Consider the following 25,380-nt stretch of genomic DNA (forward strand, 5'->3'; position numbering starts at 1 on the left):
ATTATTGATACCCCACGAGGTGAGATCTTGCATGGAGCCCCAGGTTGAGGGAGATTGTCAGTGATCTTGTATTTCTTTTTTTTATAACTGTGCCAACCAGGGGCAGAACTCTGTGAGGAAGTGGAGTCAGCTGCCGCCGGGCTCCTGACCTCAAGGGGGCACATCTCCTCCATTGTCTCCAGCTGACTGACCCTTGCAATCATTTGCTGCGAGGAGCTTTCGAGTTAGTGACACGGAAGCTGCCTCCTCGTATATACAGAGAGCTGGCTGTGGCTGCAGCTAGCTGGAGCTCCAGAGTGCAGCTCCTGCCAGGCCCTTCCAGTTGAGCTGGCCGAGTGAAGCTCTCTGTTCCTCTGTTGGGCTGATAGCAGCAGGTAGGCACTGGCAGCACTTGACTCAAGCTGCACTGTGTGGGGGTGTGTGTAGTTGGAGGGGGAGGGGTGCTGGCGGGGTCTTTAATAAATGTTGGCAGCACTGTGTTTTATGTGTGCATGTTTAAGTGAGGTGTGTAAGTGAGGAGTGTGTGTTTAAGCAAAGGAGGCATGTTTGTTTTTGTGTGTGTGTGTTTTTAAGTGAAAGAGGCGTGTGTGCATGTAAGGGAGATGTGTGTGTGTGTGAGAGAGGCATATGTGTGCTTAAGTGAAAGAGGCATTTGTGTGTGTGCGTGTGTGTGTGTGTGTGTGTGTGTGTGTAAAAGTGAGAGGTGTGTGTGTATGTTTAAGTGAAAGAGGCATGTGTGTGTTTAAGTGAAGGAGGCATGTGAGTTTAAGTAAAGGAGGCGTGTGTGAGTTTAAGTGAAGGAGGCATGTGTTTGTTTTTGTGTGTGTGTGTTTTTAAGTGAAAGAGGCGTGTGCGTATAAGGGAGACGCGTGTGTGTGTGTGTGTGTGTGTGTGTGTGTGTGTGAGAGAGGCATATGTGTGCTTAAGTGAAAAAGGCATGTGTGTGTTTAAGTGAAGGAGGCGTGTGAGTTTAAGTAAAGGAGGCATGTGTGAGTTTAAGTGAAGGAGGCATGTCTAAGTGAGAGGCGTGTGTGTAAGTGAGGAGTGTGTGTGTTTAAGCAAAGGAGGCATGTGTGTTTAAGCAAAGGAGGCATGTGTGTTTAAGCAGAGGAGGCATGTGTGTGTTTAAGCAAAGGAGGCGTGTGTGTTTAAGTAAAGGAGGCATGTGTGTGTGTTTAAGCAAAGGAGGCGTGTGTAAGTAAGAGGCGTGAGTGGAAGTGAGGGGCATGTGTGTGTGTTTATGTGAAAAAGACGCTTGTGTGTTCTTAAGTAAAATAGGTATTTGTGTGTGTTTAAGTGAAAGAGGCATTTGTGTGTGTGTGTGTGTGTGTGTGTGTGTGTGTGTGTGTGTGTGTGTTTATGTGAAAGAGGCGTTTGTCTGTTTTTAAGTGAAAAAGGTGTTTGTGCATTTTTTATATATAGATATATATATCGGCACACCACTGCACCAAAGCATCTACATTCTGACACGCTGGTAGGTGAGGGAGTACTGTAGGTGTGCTATAAAGGTATGCTGGTGTCTATTTTATTGTGATGACTGACTTGGAGTGCCGTCCACTTTGCTTGTGTATCTATATTACTATTGGGAAAGGCACCTGAGCACGCTGCTACTGTTCACCATGAGTGCCGGATAGCTACATATGAAGAGGGTGTGTGTGTATGTAGGGGGGGCACCAACATTTATCATGCCTCCGAGCGACTGGGGCGAACTTACGCCACTGGTGCCAACAGTTGATCTCTTCTCAGCAAGCTGCTTGCCTATTGTCGAGTAGCTCATCCCAGCCTTGTGCAGCTCTACAATTTTGTCCCTGGTGTCCTTAGACAGCTCTCTGGTCTTGGCCAGGTGTCTTTTATACAGATAACCAGTTCAAACCGGTGCCATTAATACAGGTAACGAGTGGAGGATAGAAGAGCTTCTTAAAGAAGAAGTAACAGGTCTGTGAGAGCCAGAAATCTTGCTGCTTGGTAGGTGTTCAAATATTTATTTTCCACAAGAATATACAAGCAAATTGTTTAAAAATCATACAATGTGATTTCCTGTTTATTTTATTCAGATTCTGTCTCTCACAGTTGAAGTGTAGCTATGATGGAAATTACAGACCTCTCGCATCTTTTTAAGTGGGTCAACTTGCACAATCGGCGGCTGTCCAAATACTTTTTTGTCCCACTGTATATACTGTGTGTGTGTGTGTGTGTATATATATATATATATATATATATATATATATATATATACACTTCTTCCAATTATGGATGATGGAGGCCACTGTTCTCATTGGGACCTTCAAAGCAGCATATATTTTTCTGTACCCACCCCCAGATTTGTGCCTCGAGACAATCCTCCAAATCAAATCAATATTTTGTGTGACCACCCTTTGCTTTAAAACAGCATCAATTCTTCTAGGGAAACAGTTTTTGAAGGAACTCGGCAGGGAGGTTGTTACAAACATCTTGGAGAACTAACCACAGATCTTCTGTGGATGTAGGAATGCTCAATTCCTTCTGTCTCTTCATGTAATCCCAGACAGACTTGATGATGTTGAGATCAGGGCTCTGCCCCCATATCATCACTCCCAGGACTCCTTGTTCTTCTTTACACTGAAGATAGTTCTTGATGACATTGGCTGTATGTAGGGGTCATTCAGTGGTGCAAGTAGAAATATTTTCTTAGTGGTACTGAGTGCCGAAAAACTGAGCGTGGTGATGTGTTGTGAAGGGGCGTGGCCACATGCTGCTAGTGGGAGTGGCTACATGACACTAGCGGCATGGCCACACGACAGCCCCTTTTTTGGGGGGGAATCTGGAGACAAGGCTAAAAATATATAGTAATGCCTCCAGTATAATAGAAATATATAGTGATACTTCCAGTATAATAGAAATATATTTTAATGCCCCAATTTAATAACAATATATAGTAATGCCTCCATTATAACAGGAAAATACAGCCACTGTTGCACTCCCAGTAACCCTGACAACGTGGGAGGAGCTGTCATGCTGCCAAACACCAAGGTCTTGTTGCTATGTGGCACATTATAATTGTGGTGATAGCAAAGTGTGTGGCAGGTGGTACTGCGCACCCGCTGCCAAATTCTTAAGGGTACTCCGTACCCGAGCATACCCGCATACTTGCACCGCTGGGGTCATTTCCCTGCTGCAGAATTAATTTGGAGCCAAGCAGATGCCTCCCTGATGGTATTGCATGATGGATAAGTACCTGCCTGTATTTCTCATCATGGAAGCACAAAGAAATGGGCAATGTTGAGGACCGCAGATGCAGTTGTCGGTCAAGGAAACTTAGTACATAAGATGAAAGACACATCATGCTTACTTCCCTTCGAAATTGGAAGATGTCCAGTAGTGCCATCAGCTCAGAGCTGGCAGAAAACAGTGGGATCCAGGTACACCCATCTACTGTTTCGAGAAGTCTTGCCAGAAGTGGTCTTCATGGAAGAATTGCTGCCAAAAGACATACCTTCAAAGTGGAATAAGGCCAATCGACTCAACTATGCTTGAAAACATAGGAACTGGGATGCAGTAAATGTCAGCATGTGCTCTGGACTGATGAGTCAAAATTTGACATTTTTGGCTTTAACAAAAGGCAGTTTGTTCGCCGAAGGGCTGGAGAGCAGTACAATAATGAGTGTCTGCAGGCAACAGTGAAGCATGGTGGAGGTTCCTTTCAAGTTTGGGACTGCATTTCAGCAAATGGAGTTGGGATATTGTCATGATTAATGGTGTCCTCAATTCTGAGAAATACAGGCAGGTACTTACCTATCATGCAATACCATCAGGGAGGCATCCAATTGGCTACAAATTTGTTCTGCAACAGAACAATGACCCCAAACATACAGCCAATGTATTAAGAAATATCTTCAGCATAAAGAAGAACAAGGAGTGATGGTTTGGTCCCCATAGAGCCCTAATTTCAACATCGACTCTGTCTGGGATTACATGAAGAGACAGAAGGATTTGAGCAAGCCTACAGCCACAGAAAATCTGTGGTTAGTTCTCCAAGATGTTTGTAACAACCTCCCCTGTCGAGTTTCTTCAACAACTGCGTGCAAGTTTACCTAAAAGAATCAATACTGTTTTGAAGGAAAAGGGTGGTCACACCAAATATTGATTTGAATTAGATTTTTTGCATTTTGTTAATTAAAAAAAATCTATTGGGGCGTGGCCTGGAGGTTGATCTGACTGGCAGCACAGACAGGGAGCTCCGCTAGAATTCAGGAGTTATCACCCTTATTTTATACCCCATGTGCCTTGGAAGCCCTTTCAGTATCTGCCCCTGCAGTGGAGAGAAGATTTCGTAGTGGTAGGCCAGCGCTGCGGAATCGGGGAGCCGGTATTCAGGCTCCTGCGGGTTGCGGCCTGTCCATCACCTTGAAGCCAGGACCTCGATTTGCGGCCGGAGCCGCCGGACGCGCAGTTTACCTCTCTGGAGCACTTGCCGGGAATCGCCGATCTGCGCTCCCGCAGCTGGACCATCAAGCCTCTGCCGCTGGGACCAGCGGCACTACAGGAGGGAGGAGGGGCCTGCTGGGTGCCGCGGCGGGTGGCCCGGAGCCCCGGCGGCCATCTTGGATATCGGGAGCCAGGGAGGAAAGCAGCGGCCACTCAGGGCAGGTGATCCCCCCTCCTCTTGACAAGGTGAGCTGCTCCCCTGACCCAGATCATCAGCGGCGACCTCACCCACTGCCCCTCTGCATGCCCTGCCCACAGGCAGCCGCCATCAGCAGCCCTGATTAAGATACCGGGCTGAACACGGAACTAGCTAGTTTTTCCCTCGCTTCCTGGCATATAATATCCGAAAGTAGAGTTAGGGCCCTCCGGCTGTGGCCTAAAGTTAGGACCCTGTCTACGGGACCGATCAGTATTGGGCCCTGGGCAGTGGATCTGGATCTCCTTTACATTGAGCGTTTGATCACTTGCTACAGGTAGAGGCTGCTTCCTGGGTTTGAGGCCCCTCAGTTAGGGGGTGATTGCTGATCGCCCTTGAGAATCAGATCTGTCGCTGACGTGCTGAGATGTGAACCTCTTTGAAGTATGTCCTCCTAGTGCCTCCCCGCAATCACTCTAGCTGATTCATTCCCACACGCTACACGGTCGTTCTTTTATTGGATTGAGACCCCGCTGTACTCCCTTCCTACTGAGTTTGGAACTCCTCTGGGGAGTCAGGAGTCTGGTGTCATGCCTCCAAAAAATCATAAAGCCTCCAAACCGGTCTCTCAAGTAGCCTTTTTTAAGCCTTCTCCCTTTCGCAATAAGCCTCAAGAGGCTGGAGCCCCTGCGGCTGGCTCATCACCCCTGAACATGCCGCCCTCTCCTCTGGCGCCTGCCTCCCCTTCTAACGACCCCCCTTTTCCACCGCATCTAGAGGATAGCAAAGCTTTAACAGTGGGCAGTATGAAGCTTTTGCTGCATCAGTTTAAAGACGAAGTGACATCTGAGTTTAGAGCCATGTTGTGATCCTGCCAGAGCTCCATTGACGAATTGGGCGAGAGGACCGGCCAGCTGGAAACGAAGATGGGTGAAGTGGTGGGCTCGCATAATTCGCTAATTGACTGTCATGATACCCTCGAGGGTGAAGTGGCTGCTCTGCGCGATAAGGTAGTGGATTTGGGAGATCGCTTGCGCAGAAACAACCTTAAACTCAGGGGGGTCCCTGACTCAGTTTCCAATAGCAGTCTTCATGACTAAACTATGGAGATCTTCAAGAAATTGCTGCCCTCTGCCAGTTCCTCGGATCTGCTTATAGACCACATACATCGGATTCCGAAGGCCCGCAGTACTCCAGAGGGATCGTCAAGGGATGTTCTGATGAGAATTCACTTCTTCCATGTTAAAGAATCCCTGCTCAAAGCCGCTAGACCTTCTTCTGACTCAGCAGAGGCCTTGGGCCAGCTTCAATTATTTGGAGACTTGTCACAGTACACTCTTAATAAAAGATGCTCTTTCCCACCTGTTACTATAGCTCTCTGAAAGGCTGGCATTCTCTATAGGTGGGGCTTTCCCACTCGTCTATTGATTTCCAGGGATGGCTCCGCTATTGCTATCTCTTCAGTGGACGATGGTATGAAGCTTCTCCGTAAATGGAATCTTGGAGGAGATCGTGGGTCTGGCTCTCCTGACTGCCGACTTAAGCAGGACTGGTCGACGGTTGAGAAGTAGAGTTCTGCCTTGGTAACGCCTATTTGCCAGGAGCGGCCTTCGCTAGGATGATATCACATTTCCAGGATGTTTACTGCAGAGACTGCTATAGTTACTGCATACGTTGATTACCACCATTGAGACTATTTTGATTGTTCCTTTTGTCCGGGTTTGCTCAGACATGAGCAGTTTAGAGTTCTAGGTTTAAAAGTCATGACTATGTACTATGTCCCATTCTGATTATTTTTCTTTTGCTGCTGTTCTTAGGTTAACCTATCTCCTCTAGTTCTCAATGATTTGCTTAGGACTGCATGTCTTTGTAGCCCTGTATTTATATGTTTTGTATGTCGCGTGAGCTTATACATACCGAGATTCAAAAGCCTCGACTGTTTGATTGCGGGGAGGTTGGCCACCAACCTCTCTATTTGTAGTGTGAGGCGCTGGATGTTTTGGCGTCTTACTATGGCTCCGGATCTCTACAGGGTATGTTTCCTTTCTTTCTTACTTCTTTCCTCTCTACCCTTGTGAGTTTCCCTTGTGTGTCTTGTCTCCCCCAGGGTTTTGTTTCTACTATGGTACTATGTTCAAGATACGGTATTACTTCTGACTGCACCAGTTGGTTTCAGCGGCTGTTTCGCTCCTTGTTTAATTAGTTATGGTTCGGATAGTCTCACTAAATGTTAAGGGATTGAACTCCCCACAGAAGCGCAATCTGGCTTTATCATCCTTCTATAAAATGAAGGCGAATGTGGTGGCAATCCAAGAAACCCATTTTAGGAAGTTAGACCCCCCTAGATTTTCTGATAACCGCTTCCCTATTTGCTATCTTGCTAATGGTCCTACAAAAAAGGCTGGGGTAGCGATACTTTTTTCCCTGAACTGCTCTTTTGTATTATAGTCCCAAATTGTAGACCCTGAGGGTCGGTATCTCATATTAATAGGGTTACTTGAAAACGTTATGGTCACTTTAGTCACATGTTATGCTCCAAACTCTGGTCAGCTTGCGTTCTGTAAGAAATTATGTTCTTTAGTACAAAAGCACACTAAGGGGGCCGTTATGATTTTGGGGGATTTCAATTTAGTTGTGGATCCTCTACTAGATAGATCTAGCACTACTAGGAGTACCCGGTCTGGAAATCGGAACATCCAGGGTGGGAAGGCTGGCCTTCGCCAGTTACTAGGTGAATACGACCTTTATGATGCATGGAGAACTAAACATCCCACTGTCAGGGACTACTCTTTCTACTCGCATGTTCATTCCTTGTACTCTAGGATAGACCTTGCCTTGACTAGTAAAGAGACTCTGACGGCCATACGTGAAGTTACTATATTGCCGATGTCTTGGTCGGACCATTCCCCACTATTGTTAGTATGGGACCAGGAGGCCTGTAAAGTCTCTCCACGGCCCTGGAGATTGGGGAATTTTTTACTTAGCTACCCCGATGCTATTCTCACCATACGACGCTCTATACAGTTATACCTAGACACGAATAAACCGGAGGATACCTCGATTTTTAATAACTGGTGCTCCTTTTAAGGCGGTGATTCAGGGATCTGCCATCCAAACAGCTTCCATACTTAAGCGCTCTCAACATGCTGAGCGTTTATTAGCTGAAAGTGAGGCTGCCAGACTTGAATTACTTCATAAAGTTGAACCTCTCAATAGAAATGTTTTCAAGCTTCTGCTAGCAGCTAGGGAAAAGGTTAACGTTTTCTCCCTTCGGGATGTGCAACGTAATATTGCTAGGCTGAACCAGAGGTTTTATGTACTTGGTAATAAGGCGGGTCGCCTATTGGCACGGAAATTACGGGGTAAGCGAGCTAGAGCTAGAATTTCTATGTATGTTCCTCCACGGGATCTAGAGTGTCTGACCCTTGTGATATTGCAAACACCTTTGCAGAGTATTATTCTCGACTCTATGGTTTACAATCAGACCGGACTATTCCCCAACCTAGTGCAGCTGACATTCAGTCCTTCTTGAAGGAGATCTCCCTCCCAACACTGGACTCCGCGACCTGCCTGTCCCTTGGCTCCCCTTGGACAATTAAAGAACTAGCCATTACTGATCTCCCGAGAAACAAGGCTCCTGGCCCTGATGGCTTCCCCTCAAATTTTTACAAATCATATAAGGCTGATTTGGCCCCTGTACTGTTGTCTGTTTTCAATGAGGCATTAGTTGTGGGGAGGTTTCCGAGGGAAATGGTTGAGGCACAAATAGTTGCTATTCCTAAACCTGGTAAGCCCCCTACATCCGTCCAAAATTACCGTCCCATAGCCTTGTTGAACACAGACGTTAAGCTTTTTGCAAAGCTTATTGCCAACCACCTTTCCCCGCTGCTTCCTTCTCTCATAGCTGCTAACCAGGTTGGCTTTGTCCCAGGCAGGCAGGCCCCGGACAACACTCGGAGAGTGTATAACATACTGGAATATTGCGATGCACATAAAATGCCCAGTGGCGTACTACTGCCCCCGCAGCCCTCGTGGTGGCTTGGAGGCGCAGGGCTGCGGGGGGGCGCCGCCACTGATTTAGCGCAGATTGACATGCTGTCTCCCTCCTTCCCTAGCCGCTGCTGTGAAGGAGGGACACGGAGGGCACAGCGCTCGCCTCTCCTGTGTCCCTCCTGCGTCTCCGGCGTGTCTATTGAATGAAGTGCCCATTCATGAGCTCTGATTGTCTCACGAACCGGCACTTAATTTAACAGACACGCCGGAGACGCAGGAAGGACACAGGAGAGGCGCGCGCTGTGCCCTCCGTGTCCCTCATTCACAAAACAGCGGGAGAGCGGGGGGGAGCTGTACCTGGCACTGGGGGAGGGGAAGCATATTTGGCACTTGGGGGGGCATATGTGACACTGGGGGGTATATGTGTACCTGGCACTTGGGGGGGGGGCATCTTTGGCATTTGGGGCATGTGTGTACCTGGCACTGTGGGGGAATATCTGGCACTGGGGGCATGACACCCAGTGTATGAAACCCCTGGCAACGAGCATGTCACCCAGTGCATGAAACCCCTGGCAACGAGCATGACACCCTGAGCATGAAAATCCCTGGCACCATGCATGGAACCAAGAGCATGACACCCCTAGCAACGAGCATGACACCCAGTGTATGAAACCCCTGGCAACGAGCATGATACCCAGTGCATGAAACCCCTGGCAACGAGCATGACACCCAGTGCATGAAACCCCTGGCAACGAGCATGACACCCTGAGCATGAAAACCCCTGGCACCATGCATGGAACCAAGAGCATGAAACCCCTGGCAACGAGCATGACACCCAGTGCATGAAACCCCTGGCAATGAGCATGACACCCTGAGCATGAAAACTACTGGCACCGTGCATGGAACCAAGAGCATGAAACCCCTGGCAATGAGCAGGTAATTTAAAAGTAATTAGAATCCTTACTGTAGGACTTAATGTGTAATGGGCATAGCGGTGTGTGGCATAATGTATCCCGGACATTGCGGTGTGTGTCATAATGTGTCACAGGCATTACGGTGTGTGGCATACTATATCACGGGCATTGTGGTATGTGGTATAATGTCTCAGGGGCATTGCAGTGTGGCATAATGTATAATGGGCATTGCGGTGTGTGGCATAGGGTATAACGGGCATTGCGGTATGTGTCACAGGCATTACGGTATGTGGTATACTATATCACGGGCATTGTGGTATGTGGTATAATGTCTCAGGGTCATTGCAGTGTGTGGCATAATGTATCACGGACATTGCGGTGTATCATAATGTGTCAGGCATTACGGTGTGTGGTATACTATATCACGGGCATTGTGGTATGTGGTATAATGTCTCAGGGTCATTGCGGTGTGTGTCATAATGTGTCACAGGCATTGTATGTGCTATAATGTATCAGGAGCATTGCAGTGTGTAGCATAATGTATAACGGGCATTGCGATTCCTGTCATAATGTGTCACAGGCATTACGGTGTGTGGCATAATGTGTCGGAGGCATTATGGTGTGTGCATATTGTGTCATGTGCATTATTCTGTGTTGCATAATGTCTAAGGGCCATTGCAGTTTGCGGCATAATGTATACTGGGCATTACTATAAGGAGGAAAAATTACAAATAATGTAAGGGGCATGAATCAGGATTATTTTTCTTTCCTGTGGTGGCCAATGTCTGGGCGTGTAGGTTGCAAAACTGGGGTATAAGGTAGTCTTTTCCTGCAATGCCACGCCCCTTTATGCGAAGTCATTCCCATTTTAACATTTCCACGCCCCCTTTTTGCGACACAGGTTCATCCCTTTACTAGTGTCAATTATGGGGATGGGGGGGGGGGCGTAGAATTTTTTGGCTTGGGGGAAAAAAAATTCTAGTTACACCACTGAAAACGCCCCTTCTCATACTATCACTGGATGTCGAAAAGGCGTTTGACAGACTCCACCAGTGTCGGACTAGGGCTTCAAGGGCCCACCGGGGGAATGCAGTTATAGGGGCCTATACTTAGGGGTGTGGCCAGCCTACAAAGGGGGTGTGGCCAGCCTCCACAGAGGCTTGAAATACACAATAGTTTAGTGCAGTGTAATGCAACAAATCTACCATGTATAATACAAGTGCACAGTCTGGAACCTGATCCCTAGAGGAAGGAGTGGGCCCCCAGGCAGTGGGGCCTACCGGTGGTTTCCCTGGTACCCCTGTGGGCCAGTCCGACCCTGGACTCTACTGGGGTTATTTGAGAGCTGTTCTGGATAAGTTTGGGTTTGCTGGGCGGTTCTTGGACTCTATATTTGCTTTATACTGCCCCCTCTGCAAGGGTGTTTGTCAATGGTTGTTTGTCTGGGGACTTTGACATTTCGAATGGTACTAGGCAGGGTTGCCCCCTATCACCCCTTATTTTCGACTTAGCTATTGAGCCTCTGGCTGAAGCCATTAGGTCTGACCCGACAGTTGCAGGTCCAGAGATCGGAGGTCTGACTCACAAGATCAGTCTATTCGCTGATGACATTTTGCTTTGCCTAACTCACCCTGACACCTCTCTACCCGCTCTCCATGTTATCCTGGATCAGTATTCCAGTGTTTCCTATTACAAATTAAACACTTCCAAAACCGAAGCTCTACCGCTTCACACTTCACCACGCACTGTGACCTTGCTCAAAGATAGATATAGATAGATATAGATACGCTTGGCAAGAGAGATCTATCAAGTATTTGGGTATTTATCTCTCCTTAGACAGAGACTTGTACGACTGTAATTATACACCCCTCTTAAGCGCTTTTGAAAAACTAATTAAAGAATGGTCCCTTCATGAAATTTCCTGGTTAGGACGCATCTCCGCAACTAAGATGATTTTACTCCCTAAACTTCTATACTTGTTTCGGGCTATCCCTCGCAACTTCGCCAAACCTCTTATCGTACGAGCTAACAGGATTATTTCTCATTATATATGGTCTAGGCCCTGTATTGCTAGGCAGGTTTTGATGTTACCTAAGAATGTCGAAGGTGTAGCCTATCCTAATTTAGAGGCGTACCATTCCGCTTGCCTTCTTAGTCAGGCTCGAGATTGGTTCAATATGCACAATCCCAAACCATGGGTCCTCAGCGAACGGTCTTTCATGGGTCAGATAGACATGAGAGACCTATTTTTGTTGCCCGCCCATAGCGTTCCTAAGTGGCAGGGCCCAGGGGAAGCGATTAGATGCACCTTGAAGCTTTGGCATGTGATTGTTGCATCTGATTCGACTATTTCGTTGCCGTCGGCCGACTTGCCTATCAGTACTATCTCTTGTATCATACCTAATCTTGTGTTGGACGATTGCATTGGTGCTTGGATTGTGCATTTGAGGGATCTATGCTTGGAGGGAGGTTTCATGCCCTTCTCTAGACTGCAAAGTCATTCAGGTATCACGAAGCAGGACTTCTTTAAATATTTGCAGATACGTCATTGGCTTCAGTCCTGTGCTGGGGGGTTTGGGGGTCCCGTCCCCCTTCCTGCTTCTTTACGCTCTAGGATGTCTTCCCCTGACCATGGTGGTGGGATTTCTAAATGGTATCAGTATATTATTCTCCTGTCTAAACAGGGTAAGACTCCCCCCCCAGTTGAAATGGGAAAGAGACCTCTCTATTGTTCTGCGAGAGGAAGAGTGGGACTCCATTTCCTCACTGTGCTTTAAGATTTCAAAATGCCTCCAACATTCTGAAATGTACTTTAAATTATGCCAAAGGGCGTACTTTACTCCGCAGCGGCTTCATAGCATTTGGCCCTCGGTCTCTCGGCTTTGCTGGAGGAATTGCGGCCACGTGGGTACTATTCTACACATTTTCTGGGACTGCCCGACTCTGAGACTACTGTGGATCGAAGTGCTTTCTTTTATCCGGGAGGTGCTGGGGGTAGAGGTACCAATGAACCCTTTGTTTGCTCTATTCCATTACTCACCATCTGAATTATCGCAAGGCGACAGGTATATTGCTGGCTATGTCCTCATATCCACCAAGGCGGCGATTGTACGGTTGTGGAAATCACAGTCTATACCCACCATCCAAGCTATTGTTAATAATACTCATAAGCATTTTTTATTTGAAACAGCAGGAGGTATATATTCGATACTGCCTCCTTCGGTGTGGAAACATTGGCTGAAATGGAAGGAATATCAGGAACGGAGAGGGCTCCCTATGGCTATTATTGGCCCTACAGATTTGTCACAATTACATTTCCCACATTCTGAGACTAACTGATTATTCTTGATATTTATTTATTTTACTTATTACTTTCTATATATGTTTCACTATGCCTTTTTAGGAATGCTCCTAGGAGTAGAATCTGACCCGTGTCTCTATGTTTCCCTATTTGTGTCACTGTGTTGTCTTTCTTCTTGTCTTCTTGTCTTTCTTGCTCTCTCTGTTGTTTTCTCTGGTCTATATTTGTCTGTTGCCAAATTCGGTAGTACATGAAAAGCAAATTGATCTCGTTGTACGGTTATTGTATTCTGTAAATTATGCTGACCACTCAATTTAGTCAACTTTCTTGGATATCGCCTGCACTATGTACTATTGTTCTTGGCTTTTTATTAGTTTTTGAACAAAAATAATCTATTATACAAAAAAAAAAAATCTATTAACACCTTTACTTTTTAAAACACACACACACACACACACACACACACACACACACACACACACACACACACACACACACACACACACACATATATATATAGAGTGATTGCACCAGGGTGTTTACTAAAACAATTATAAATTATAATAGGCAAATAATATATATCCCAGATTCAGTCTACCCCTCCTTGCCTCCAATGATTATACACGCTTGTCTAAGAAACTATTACGATTCTTACTGGGCTTAAATATATTAGTGTGATAGACATTGGGTAATTGCATTGTACTATAATAGAGATATATGATAGCTGTTAGCAGAAATGAGTCATACCCCAAATACTGTAGGTCAAGTTAGAGCAGATGGCTGGAAACAAAAGGCTTATGATGTAGGAGCAGCACTATCAGTTTTCCTTAGGTCTCAGAAGTCACTCCTGAATTCAGCTTGACATCAAGGTGTGTTCTGTGAATAAATACACAGGGTATGAGAAAAGTGCTTTTCAGCAGAGTATTTGAAAGTTCCTGTCAGCTTTACTCCCATTTTGTTTTACATAAGGTTGTCTTTGATTTGAGGCACCAATCCTGCTGAAATGCAGCTAACATCACTAATCTGTACATTTGTTAATGTTTAGATGTATCTAAAGACTTTAGTACTTAGCTGAAAAACTCTGTGCAGTTGCTAACTTTCTAATGCTCTTATAAAGGCTAACCCTCTCCTGCGGCAACTCCTGTTCGCCTTTATGCCCCATGCTTTTGAGAATGTGCTGATCTCAGTCTATAGCAGTGGTCCCCAACCTTAATTGGGGTGTGCAGAGGCAAACGCAGGATTTAGTAAGGGGGGTTTCCGCAGGTGTATGTGTGCATGTATGTGTGTGTGTGTGTGTGTGTGTGTGTGTATATATATATATATATATATATAGTAAGTACGTATGTATGTACATACGTACGTATGTACATATAAATATATGACAAAAAGTAGGCACTTACTCTTGCAGTTACTCAATGCCGAGGTGCCTTATATGTAATAGGTGCAATGGTTCCCTGGGTGGAGACTGGTGTGTGTCCCCTCCATGCAGTAAAAACCATGCGGCAATCAGCGGTCTTTGTGAGTAAATTAATGTATTAAAGTACAAAAGGCTTAGTGTACCGATGTTTCAACGCCACGCAGGGCGTATTTTTCAAGCCTGCAGCATAGCACCTTGAAAGAAACGCCCTGTGCGGCGTTAAAACTTCGGTACACTATGCCTTTTGTACTTTAATACATTCAATTACTCACAAAGACTGCTGACTGGCGTATGGTTTCTACTGCACGGAGGAGGGGGCACACCAGTCTCCACCCAGGGAACCATTGCACCATATATACACACACATATATGTATACACACACACACACACACACAGCAGTGTGAGGACGGAGGGAGCTGCCATGCGCAGCCAGCAGTGTCCCCCTCTACCCCTCCGGACATTCCATAAGTAGAGAGCTATGGTAGCTCCCTGTTGATGCAGCAGTGCAGCGGCTCCGCGGTCGTGATTGCGGCTTTTTACTGAGACAGCTGTGTCCTCGTCTCAAAAATAGGAGATTTAGCTCATCTGGGGGGGGGGGGGGGGGGGGGGGAAATGCTGTACTTGAATGCTTGCTGGCGCGCTCTCAGTGTTAAGACTGGACTTGTGGGCAGTGGCGTAGCTATACATTTTGCACCATCCTGCCAAAAAAGTTTCTGGCACCCCTCCCATTGCTATATTAAAAGCAAAGTACTAGCGTGCGTCGTGGGCACGCGTGCTCCAAATAGAGGGTGTGGCCTCACTGCAAGGGGCGTGGTATTGCAGGAAAAGACTACCTTATACCCCAGTTTTGCAACCTGCGCGCCCAGACACTGGCCACCACAGGAAAAAAATAATCCTGATTCATGCCCCTTACATTATTTGTCATTTTTCCTCCTTATAATAATGCCCATGACACATTATGCCACACACCGTAATGCCCATGACACATTATGCCACACACCGCAATGCCCATGACACATTATGCCACACACAGTAATGCCCCTGACACATTATGCCACACACAGCAATGTCCGTGATACATTATGTCCCACACCGTAAAAGCCTGACACATTATGCCACCTACTGCAATGCCCGTGATACATTATGCCACACACCGTAATGCCCATTACACATTATGTCCCACAGTAAGGCTTCTAATTAATTTTAAATTACCTACTCGTCAGGGGTCTCATGCTCATTGCCAGGGGTTTCATATTCGTTGCCAGGGGTTTCATGCTCTGGGTGTCCTGCTTGTTGTCAGGAGGGTAATGGTCATTGCCAGGGGTTTCATGCTCTGGGTTCTATGCTTGTTGCCAGGGGTGTCATGCTCGTTGCCTGTGGTCTTGTTGCCAGGGGTGTAATGCTCTGCATGTCCTGCTCGTTGCCAGGGGTGTAATGCTCTGCGTATCATGTTCGTTGCCAGGGGTGTAATGCTATGCGTGTCATGCTTGTTGTCAGGGGTCTTGTTGCCAGGGGTGTAATGCTCTGCATGTGATGTCCGCTGTCAGGGGTTTAGTTGCCAGGGGTGTAATGTTCGTTACCAGGGAGGGGCATACTGTACAAGGTGCACACATGACGGCAAACGACAGTATGGTATACAGCATCTCTCCCCCAGTCCCTGCACTCACCCACACTCCCAGACTGTCTGACACCAGAAATTGTCCTAGCTCAGCCGCCATCTCCCCAGCGTCTCCTGCCTTCTTCTGCCTCCACCAGGCCGCCCACTTCTATCCCCCCCAGCTCCTCAGTATTATTATTAGGGACCGCCAGTGATGGAGACGCCTTGCCGATCGGCCTGGGGGCTTAACCCTATATCTGCAGATATACGCAACTAAGATCTCCATATTATCTGATTATTATGTAGCATTATTTTTCACTCAGTGTGTATTAGGTATAACAAAATGTTTTTTCCCCCAGCTCCTCACTCAGGCTCTGATAGACACTGTGGAGGCTGAGGCGCTGCTGCAGCAAGCCGCTCAGACCGGTGTTCATCCGCAGGAAGTGCAGAGGCATCTCTGGGTGATGCATCTCAGGCAAGCTGGGTGGGCTGGCAGGCTCTGCCGCAGGACAGGACATCACTCTCTCCAGGTGCCACCAGCGCCGAGCACTCCCGGCACTTCCGGGTAGCTACAGCGCTGTGCTGCCTGACAGACACTATGACCTCTAGCGCCTATCTCCTCCGTGGCGGATTAGTGCTCGGGATCGGCAGGGGGGAGTCAATTGCGGACTCTACCCCCCCCCCCCCCGGGAGTTGGCCAGCGGTAACAGCCAGCACGGGTCAAGTGACCCGGATTGCAGCTGCGAGCTATCCTTCGCTTGCAAGTGACAGGTTGGCGACCGCTGGTCTATAGCATCTAAAATCGAATAAAAATGGATATATATGATAATATTGGCATATTACAGTGATGGACAGTATAATGGTGCCAGGGCTGCAAATAGTTTGAGTATTGAATACTTTCAGCACCTACTAAAACAAAGCAAATTTGCACATTTGGCAGTACAATTATTAAACTGTGAACAATTATTGTAAGGTTCTGATTCTGAAAGCAATGCTGTTGAGGAAGAGACATGGCAAGAAGGGTCAAATATACTTTACATCACTACTGCTTCTTGACAATTATTCCTAATAGAGAAGCAGCAACTCCAGCAACCATCACAAATATGGTTGAAGGAGTCAAAAACTATACAAACTGCATTTTATCCCAACTTATTTATCCCATATTAAATAAATATAGCATAAATCAGTGGTTCCCAAACTTTCTTGAAAGTTTCCAGCAGTATATACTGCTGTACCTGTATATAATGCCCACATGCACCCGTGAGCTCATATATTGTCTGTAAATATGACTCTGGGACCAGCCAGTGCTTCCTCAGCCATTTACCTCATTGCACGTTCCTGGATGTACCAATGTAAAAAATGTATGTAGCACCACTAACTTTGACAGGGAAGGTGGACCCCATAGCGATCGCGATTCTCCATTATAGCCTTTGTGCTCCGCCTGATTGACAAACTGGGAGCGCATAGCCAATCAGGAGGGCGCTATGACGTGGCGCTCCCGGATTGGCTGGTGAGACCCCTGTTGACAAAAGTTACGAGGGCTCCCGGCATTCCATGTATAAAAATGGGTCCCCTTTAGTGCATTGGACCGGGTTTTTGCGGTTTGTTATTTTTTAACCCCTGGATGCCTACGTGGAAAGAAGAGGACCGATCTACACCGGCTTATAGGTGAGTATATTGGTTTTCTTTTACAGGTACCCTAATGGATTCTACAATGACAAGTGGAAAGAGGGGCTCCGTGGGACACTAGGTAAGTATGTGTGAGTGTGTAAGTGTGCATGTTTGTGTAATTAAAGTTGAACTTTCATGGTGTGTGTGTACTGTCTTTATTGTTATATTTATTTTACAGGTGGAACTACAGGTATCAGCGAGCTGTTTAATGCCCCGCATGCTTGTACTTGTGCTTCTCCAAGTACCAGCATGCAAGGAAGGCTTGCTGGGACCTGTAGTTCCACAGGTAAAAGACAATATTAAATCTTTCTTCTTTTTTTTTTTTTACACATGGGCTATTAGCCTGCCATCCACAGCCCACGGATGGCAGGGACAGTCCAGTCTTCATCCCTGGCCCTTTGGTGCCTGGAGGGGGGGCCCCTTTCCTGGGGGGGTCCCCACTCCCCCATGGATCCCCGGCCAGGGGCGACTGGTTGGGGGATGGGGTAATGCCACGGCCGCAGGGACCAGTATAAATGTGTCCACCAGCTCTGGAATTATCTTCTTGACTAGTGGAGCTCGGTGTTGGTTTAAAAAATACAAGTGACCCCTGTCTTTTGCCCCCCCTTCACCCCACCCCATATTTTTGGACCCAGGACCGGTCCAAGAGCTCAGTGCTGGTTGTATAAATACTTGGGAACCCGAAGCAGTTTCCCCCCGAGACCAGCTCAAAGAGCCCAGAGCTGGTTATGCTTAGGAGGGGGGACCCCACACAATGTTTTTTTACATTTTAACTATTTAACCATTTAAATACTGTACACAATGAAGCGCTGCACGGATCTCACTGATCCGGCCGGGCTTTATTGCGTTATGTCCTGCCGGCAGTGTTTTACTAATCTCTCGTAAAACACTGCCAAACAATACACAGGATATCGACATCGGTGAACTCTAATTGAAAATACACAGTAGTTTAGTAAATTACTGTTTGCTTTTTTCAAAAAGTTGCAATCTCAAACGACCAATGTCAGTCGAGATTGATGTGGCTGAAATCGGCTGCAACACGAATAATAGTAAATTTACCCCCATATCTTACCTACTCTGTGGTACGCATCTATTGGTTTGTGGTTTTATTTTGTTTTGTTTACTCTAGTGCATTGTGTTGTGCCCACTGTCTATTTGTTGTTACACAGCTTCTTTTTTCTGTCTATTTAAACTGTATAGTAAATGTAATTTATTACTTCAAATGCAAATGCAGAATTCTCAATACAAGTTTACCAAAGGCCTTTGCCAGTAAAATGCCTAGTGATCGTACCACTGCTCATTCACATACTTATAAAGGTAAAAATAACTGCCTAAACCAGAAATACATACTGTGTACCTACTGTAATATTTACTGGAAGAACTGCAAACTGTGAACCTCTCGGTTATTGCTCATCTACAAATCCCTGTGGTGATGTACGAAATATAGTTCTGCAGCAGTGAAAATTCAATATGTTGTTTTTAAAAGATATACAAGAATTTTTTACATGTTTTCCCTGTCCCTGGTGAGCTCTTACCAAGTGTAGCCAGAGAGGGAGCAGTCAGGCACATGATATGAAGTGAAAGGTACAAATGCAAGCATTCTTATAACATCAATCAAAAGCATATTTTGCGTCCTGGGTCTTGTACCAACAGTAAGTGGAAAATGAGTGATAGCTGCACACAAAGGTCACAGTCCTCCAATCAAAAGTCTTTCTTCAATTGACTGCAATTGCTCCCCATACATTGCACCTGGATCCTTACTTTTCACTGCTGGTTTTTATTTTAGATTAGACCATTACATGAGCACTCTAGCACTCAAAATAAAATGTGATGTATGATTTATTTATGGCTCCAAACAAATTACATGTCATGGACACACTCTCTCTGTCACAATACTGGGGCAACCATTGCTTATTGGGCAACCTTCTCTTGCAAATCTATAGTTAACTAGTAGTTTGTACTTCAGGGGGTTTATTTATGAAGAGTCGGGCTGTAAAACCAGTCACTCTGGATCATGTTTCTACCTGTTTTTGAAAAGGCCAATGCTATTACTAGCCATGTCTTATATACTAATGGGCAGAAACACAATCTGAAATGACTGATTTTACAATCCAACTCTTCATAAAAAAAAAAACCCTGGTCACTAGGAATCATGCCAGCATTGAAGATTTTCTTTATTTTAGTGTCTCTCATCTCTGTTCCCCTCGTCCCCCTATCCCATTGCGTGTCATTTATGTACCCACACTCCCTCATCTCTCTGTATCTAATTTCTGTCCCCCTTACCCGCATCTACAGCTCTATGGATCTCACGTATGCCCACCTCTCCCCTATTCCCTGTTTCCCTGTCTCTCATCTCTGTCCCCTTACCTCCATCTCTCCTTCTTCCTGTCTTTGATCTGTCCCTGTCCGCCCCCTTCTCATCTCTTACTCTCTACCTCCCCATCCCTCATATCTGACCTCTCCCCTATTCCCTGTTTCCCTGTCTCTCATCTCTGTCCCCTTACCTCCATCTCTCCTTCTTCCTGTCTCTGATCTGTCCCTGTCAGCCCCCTTCTCATCTCTTACTCTCTACCTCCCCATCCCTCATATCTGACCTCTCCCCTATTCCCTGTTTCCCTGTCTCTCATCTCTGTCCCCTTACCTCCATCTCTCCTTCTTCCTGTCTCTGATCTGTCCCTGTCAGCCCCCTTCTCATCTCTTACTCTCTACCTCCCCATCCCTCATATCTGACCTCTCCCCTATTCCGTTTCCCTGTCTCTCATCTCTGTCCCCTTACCTCCATCTCTCCTTCTTCCTGTCTCTGATCTGTCCCTGTCAGCCACCTTCTCATCTCTTACTCTCTACCTCCCCATCCCTCATATCTGACCTCTCCCCTATTCCCTGTTTCCCTGTCTCTCATCTCTGTCCCCTTACCTCCATCTCTCCTTCTTCCTGTCTCTGATCTGTCCCTGTCAGCCCGCTTCTCATCTCTTACTCTCTACCTCCCCATCCCTCATATCTGACCTCTCCCCTATTCCCTGTTTCCCTGTCTCTCATCTCTGTCCCCTTACCTCCATCTCTCCTTCTTCCTGTCTCTGATCTGTCCCTGTCAGCCCCCTTCTCATCTCTTACTCTCTACCTCCCCATCCCTCATATCTGACCTCTCCCCTATTCCCTGTTTTCCTGTCTCTCATCTCTGTCCCCTTACCTCCATCTCTCCTTCTTCCTGTCTCTGATCTGTCCCTATCAGCCCCCTTCTCATCTCTTACTCTCTACCTCCCCATCCCTCATATCTGACCCCCGCCCATCTCCCTATATAAAATCTCTACCCCCCAACCCCATCTTCCTGCTTCTCACCTGTCTGTCCCTCTAACCCAGGGATGGGGAACCTTCGGCCCTCCAGCTGTTGTTGAACTACACATCACAGCATGCCCTGCAACAGTTTTATGCATGGCCAAATAGCAAAACTGTAGCAAGACATACTGGTATGTGTAGTTCAACAACAGCTGGAGGGCCGAAGGTTCCCTATCCCTGCTCTAACCCCCAGAAATGGTGGGGTGGATGCAGCAGTGATAGATGCTGGAGGAAGAGGAGTGGAAATCAACCTTGGGAATAAAAACTGGTAAAACAATTGAAAAATGAATGATGCATTGTCATCATTGTCATTGGCAGTTTCAACCTCCGTATATTTAACATTATATAAATGTAAGAGAACTATAACCTTTCTTTATATGTCTGCAGTAAATTTAACATTGCCATCATCTTTAGGATCAAACCCTTGAATTAAATCTTCAAAACTAGAAATAAGTATACTTTTAGATGCCAGTGCTAAAAGCGTTGTAGTAAAACTAGTGAAACCAGTAAATACATGATTTCTGAGCTATTGCTGCTTTCATTGGTGTCTATGGCCCTCATTCCGAGTTGATCGCTAGCTGCCGTTGTTCGCAGCGCAGCGATCAGGCTAAAAATCGGCACTTCTGCGCATGCATACGGGCCGCAGTGCGCACGCGCAAAGTACTTTCACACAAAACTATGCAGTTTAACACAAGGTCTAGCAGCGCTTTTCAGTCGCACAACTGATCGGGGAGTGATTGACAGGAAAGGGGCATTTCTGGGAGGTAACTGACCATTTTCCGGGAGTGTGCTATAAAACGCAGGCGTGTCGGGTAAAAACGCAGGTGTGCCTGGTGACACGGGGGGAGTGGCTGGCCAAACGCAGGGTGTGTTTGTGATGTCAAAGCAGGAACTAAACTGACTGAAGTGATCGCAAGGAAGGAGTAGGTCTGGAGCTACTCTGGAACAGCATTACATTTTTTCTGAGCAGTTCTGCTAATCTTTCGGTCGCACTTCTGCTAAGCTAAGATACACTCCCAGAGGGCGGCGGCTTAGCATCTGCACTGCTGCTAAAAGCAACTAGCGAGCGATCAACTCGGAATGAGGGCCTGTAAGCGATGCTTTTGCACTTCTGCGGGGGGGGGGGGGGGGGAGGGTGATACTGACATGCGGGGCGGGATAGCCCTGTGCTGGGCATGTCTATTGTCATAGTCGTAGCCCTGCAAAATTTTGCAGGGCTACGAACCACTCGGAACGACCCCCAACATCTGTTACAAGTGGAGTGCGCTACTGCACAGTATCCAGCAAAATGGCTTCTCTAGAGAAAATTCATTCCCTAACTAAGATGGCCACCAATAGGGTGGAGGATGGATGTCCTCCTCCTAGATCCAGAGACCCGCAACATCACCACACTAAAACCGCTGTTCTTGATTCCTGCAATCAGAAGACAGCCTACAACCCTGCTGCACTACAGGATCTTCTCTATTGCTGAACCATTCAGTGGGCAAATTTACTATGGTGGGAGGTTTTTTTTAGAACTGGTGATGTTGCCCATAGTAACCAATCAGATTGTATCTATTATCTTCTAGAAGCAGCTAGATAAATGTTAAGTAGAATCTTGGTTGCTATTGACAACATCACAAGTTCTAAAAAAACCTCCTACCTTAGTAAATTTACCCCAATGAGTATGGCTGTACGTTCACTGCTACAAGTAAACCAGAGAGCCTGGTTACGTTACCATGACAGGTCACTGCCTATAGAGTCACTGCATTTGTGTACAGTACTCTGCATACACATTCCCAACAACATCAGAAGGGAAACTACATGAGGACACTACAGTATTCCCTACTTATGTACAATATTGCATTAGACCATAACTTGCAAGTGTGAAAGACCACAGACATCCCTAAAACCTCAAAACTTTGCCTTGTAAATGATTGCTGTATTAAAAATATGTCCATTCTCGGACAAACTCCTGCACCTTCAGTTCTTCACACCCTATTACAATTACCCCTTAGAATCAGAGCTTGATTTATACTTTATACAGGATATTTTCTTTATTCACACTGGGCTATTTACCAGAAAGGGGTGAGCTACAAGAAAATGTCAGTATCCTGCACAGAAAAGAAAGAGGTCTGCATGTTTGTCTGTTTCATTGTCTATGAGTGTCATGGTTGCCTACTCCCAATGTATTGGAGTATCATTGAATATGAGACCTCCTTGGAATATAGGCTCTCCTATCTAATCCGTGATATACCCACCAGCGACGAAAGACCTGGACGTTGGTTGGAGCAGGCTAAGCGCTGTTCCTAGTTGTTACTACACAAAAAGTCTTCATTTTTTGCATCTGATGATCTAAAATTGTATAGCTCTATTTTACAATATGTTTAAATATCCATGTGGTTGAGTTAGATCCTAATTCAGCTTTGTACAGAAACCCGATGCTGAAAGATCTGCACATGTGCAGGTCTCCTTCTGCAAGATCGCTGGCAGTGCCCCCAAGTCACAGCATGAATTACATGCTGTGGCCACAGGGCCAGACTGCCCATCTGGCACTTCTGGCAAATGCTAGATGGGCCGGTGGGCAGGTGAGCCGATCCGGTCACAGAGAGAGCTGTCCAAAGTACCTGTTCTAACAAAATGGGGGCGTGCCGCGAGTCCACACCCCCATGACTTGCGGCATGCCCCCGTGTCTTCTGCCCTAAGTGTGCTCGCCCCCCTCCCGTAGTGTGCATATCAACAAAATGGGGGTGTGCGGCGAGTCCTTGCCCCCTGACTCACAGCACCCCCCCTGCGCCATGCCTGAGTACTCACACAACGGTGACCTTACGCCCCTTCCACCATTCATGTTCCCCCATGCCGAGCGTGCGTGTGCAGACGGCGCATGTGCGTGCGAGAATGCCAGGGACGAATTCTGGCCCTAGTCCATCCCTGTGTGGCCATACTGGGGGTTGAGCGGGGGTGTCCATGGGGGCCGTTTTACAAAGCAGGGGCTTCTAGTCCCCATTTTTATAGACGTGCCAAGGCCATGGTCTGTGTCTTCTGATGCAGATTTCCTGGTCCCGACAGAGTGAAAACACCAGCCATCCTGTTAAACCTGTGGGTTACTCAGATGGCCAGTGTTTTCACCGATAATCCGATGCTGCGTCCTCGGATGCTACAGTGTGTCACAGAAGCTTGCAGGAGACATCTATTTACACAAGACACCTCCCACATCATTAGCATATTTGCACACAGCAGTTGCATCTAGTGCTGTGTACACTGAGTCCTGAATCAGGCCCTTAGTAAGATTTTCTATGCCAATAAAAAGTGAATGAATAAATGACAGTATCTCCAGGAATTGCCTGTCTAACGTAGTATATTTCATGGAGAACATTTTATTAATGTGTGTAAATCATGTAACAGCAATATGAGGATACCTTTACCATTTAACTACTTATAGTACATATAGGTTGGTACTGCAATGATCCGTACCCCCACACAAACAACTGAGTACCACTTTTTAAAGTCAAATTTGACAGTAGTAGATACAGTGCCATGCATTGTATGCCTAATACCTGGAGAGCAGTTAAGGCACATCTGACACCTATCTATTCCATCAAACTGGCACTGATCAGACAAACAAGGCATTCCAAAGACTCTCATTGAGCGCACAGACCATACACACGTATACATACTTTGGTTTCTGCCTTGGGGCACTAGAATATAGAAGGTGGCACTTTCCCTGCACAGTATGTACTGTAAGTCAACAATCAGCAAGAACAAACTCAAGGAATGAAAAATAAATAAAAAGACGTAAGCAGAACTGAGTTGGGGATGAATTGTGCAGGATAGCAACAGTACTGTACATTATGCTTTGTGACAGCTGGGAAAGGTACAGAATTTGCTATACATACTGTACTGTAAGTAGGAATAGAACTTGAGGACAAACTTAGGGCACACCGGGGGGTTTATTTACTAAAGTCCCGATTTTGTCAGAGTCTGTTTTTATTTTCAAAGTGGCAACATGGGAATTTACTAAGCACAAATCTCGGCAGCGTTGGGGCTATTCGTAATGGTTTTCACGGCAGAGGGCAGAAATACGAATGAATAGACCATCGGTCAAACACGGCTGTTTGTTCATACATCACGGTGCTTTACTATCCATTTGTATTTTGGTCTTTGTCAGTGAATGTTCAATTGTGGTCGTATTTTTTTGCAATTCTTAAAGAAAAGCAGCAAAAAAATAGACCTGCTTTTTCTTGGCGTGTTTGGATTGTCATGCACGGATCAGTGAGATCTGTGCATGCTTATCTGTGGGAAAGGGTCTGTTTTCCTTAAACATCAATGAATAAAAATTGTGTGGGGTCCCCCCTCCTAAGCATAACCAGCCTCGGGCTCTTTGAGCCAGTCCTGATTGTAAATATACAGGGGGAAAAATGACTGGGGTCCTGCCATATTTATACAACCAGCACCGGGCTCTGTGTCTGGTCCTGGTTCAAAAAATATGGGGAACAAAAGATGTAGGGGTCTCCCATATTTTTGGAACCAGCACCGGGCTCCACTAGCCAGAGACATAATGCCACAACCGGGGG

At 46.4% G+C, this 25,380-nt stretch overlaps 1 long non-coding RNA gene across 1 annotated transcript in view; it reads right to left on the minus strand.

Moving 5' to 3' along the window:
* Positions 1-25,380, minus strand: part of LOC134956765 (uncharacterized) — a 60,783-nt gene that overhangs the window by 29,828 nt on the left and 5,575 nt on the right. The window contains exon 2 of the long non-coding RNA XR_010186159.1: positions 13,556-13,684. This is a non-coding gene — a long non-coding RNA (uncharacterized LOC134956765). The remainder of the gene's footprint in view (positions 1-13,555; positions 13,685-25,380) is intronic.

The sequence above is a fragment of the Pseudophryne corroboree genome, chromosome 9, assembly GCF_028390025.1.
Source record: "Pseudophryne corroboree isolate aPseCor3 chromosome 9, aPseCor3.hap2, whole genome shotgun sequence".
Classification (NCBI taxonomy): domain Eukaryota; kingdom Metazoa; phylum Chordata; class Amphibia; order Anura; family Myobatrachidae; genus Pseudophryne; species Pseudophryne corroboree.